Consider the following 2,515-nt stretch of genomic DNA (forward strand, 5'->3'; position numbering starts at 1 on the left):
CACACACATAATGGAATACTATACAACCCTGAAACATAATGTAGAATTAGCAAAGCACCACATAGTGTGGAGGAACTTGGAGGACATTATGCTGAGTGAAATAAGTCAATCACAGAAGGACAAATATTGTATTAGTCTGTTATTGTAAAAAGTCAAGGAAAATTTCTATATGAAAGGAAATTTTCTTTGGTGGTGTGGTAGTTATGTTTCTATGTCAACTTGGCTGGGCCTGGTTGAGTGGCTGGACAACTAGTGGTAGTTATTTCCCATGATGAGACTGGCAATCAACTCTATGGTGGGATCTACAAGCAGCTGAGTAGCTGGCTTTGGGATGTGGTCTGCTTCTTGTATATAAGGAGAAGCCTTGGGAATGGTCTCTAGCATATGATACACTTGGACACTGCATGTAGCTATGTCATTGTTCACCAGCCTGCCATGCTCTGCCGACCTTGGGACTTACAATGAACTTGAATTAATCACCTGTTGTGTGGTTTGGTAACATAGGACTGTGTCTTTTTACTTGTCAACTTTGGGCTTCTCAGCCTTAGCAGCCAGTAGCTGTCTGAGTGAAGAAATGCCTCTAGCTCCAGTGGGCCGGGAGCAGGAGGCAGAGCTGGACCCCGAGGTTGAGGGGCTTTCACCCAGACTCTAAAACATGGCACTTTGAACTTGGACTTCTAGCCTCCCAAACTGTAAGAGAATAAACTCCTGTTTGTTCAAGCCATCCCATTTGTGGTATATTCTTGTCAGAGTAGCACTAGGTAACTAGAACAGTTGGTTACCAGGGGTGGAAGGGGAGGGGAAGGGTGGGAACACTGTTAGATAGGCAGAGACAAGTATTGATTTGGGTGAAGAGAAGAGCAACATACCAAATGTGAGTGAGCAACACAGTGGCATTGAGGAAGAGGATGGCATAGAGAGGTGCATGGTATGTACAGATAGCCAAGATGAACTGTTTTGCACATACATTATTGCGTTGTCAGTGAAGATATTTATTGATATACAAGTGGATAGATAGGTGGACAGACTGAACTGTTAGGTATGTCTATGCAGGGGGTAATGTGCCCATGACCATGTATAGGGTTGGCAGACTGTTTCTACAAGTGCATTTTATGTTCTGTAAAAATTCTTAGGTATACAGAAGAGCTCACAAGGGGCAAGTTTGTAGTCACTTCTTGGCCACAGTCAGCTACCCAGAGGAAGTGAGTAGTTGGACATGTGGGCTTGCGACCATAGTCACAGGGGATAGCAACCTCAATTAGCATAACATATTACACAAAAATGTTGTTCCACATTCTAAAGAATTTTGGTCAGTAATGACTGGGATCATAAAAGCTTGCAAGCAGCCCTCTAGATGCATTTATGGGTCTTTCCTTGACCAGAGCAAAGAAATCTTTCCATTAGCTCCTGTAGTTTTATTGCTGCATCTTTGAAATTCTCAGTGTATAGAATCATATCATCTGAAAATAGAGATAGTTGTCAATTTTGCTAATCCTATCAAAGAATCAATTTCTAGTGTTGTTTATTCTTTCTATTGTTTTCCTACTTTATTTATTTTTGCTCTAATCTTTGTTACTTTCTTTTGATTATAGGCTTATTTTTTGCTCTTTTTTGGAAGATGTTTAAGATGTTGGTTTATGGTGTTGATTGTGTGTGTGTGTGTGTGTGTTTATTGCTATAAATTGCCCTCTTAGCATTGATTTTGCTGTGTACCAAAGTTTTGGTATGTTACGTTTTCATTCTCATTTTCTTCAGGGATTTTTTTTTTTTAATAATTATTTCATTTTTTATTTCTTCTATTATACAGTAGGTTTTAAGTATGGTTTCTAGTTTCCTGTATTTATTATTTTTTCTTTTATCTTCCTGCTGTTGAGTTCTAATTTCATAGTTATGATCTGAGAAATTGCTTTGTAGTATTTTAATGTACTTTAATTGAGACTTACTTTGTGGCCTAATATATTCTGGACAATGTTCCATGTGAGCTGGAAAAGAATGTATATTATGCTTTAGTTTGGTGTCATGTTCTGTATATGTCTATGAGGTCACTTTGGTTCATTGTGTTGTTTAGTTCTTCTGTGTCTTTGCTGAGTTTCTTTCTTCTTCTTTTACACTTTATTGAATGTGGTATATTAAAATATATTACTGTGGAGTTGTCTATTTCTCTTTTCATTTCTGTTGAAGTTTAATTTACATATTTTAAGATTATTTCATTGCATTTGTAAACATTTATTATGGTTATGTCTTCTTTTGAATTGACTCTTTAATCATTATATAATATCAATCATTGTCTCTTATGCTGGTTTTTGCATTAGTCTATTTTACCAGAAATAAATATTGCCACTCCTCTTTTATTTGTATTTCAATTTTCTTTTTTTTATTGTGACTTGGGTGAAGACTTACAGAGCAAATTCATTTTCCATACAGCATTTCACATATACTTTGTCTCATGTCATGGACCACAGTTTATCACAATGCAACAGGTCCCTTCCCACTTCCTCCCCATAGTTACCTCTTC

Source organism: Orycteropus afer, unplaced genomic scaffold (assembly GCF_000298275.1).
Source record: "Orycteropus afer afer isolate SDZICR_OR568_19922 unplaced genomic scaffold, OryAfe1.0 scaffold00004, whole genome shotgun sequence".
In the NCBI taxonomy this organism is placed as follows: Eukaryota; Metazoa; Chordata; class Mammalia; order Tubulidentata; family Orycteropodidae; genus Orycteropus; species Orycteropus afer.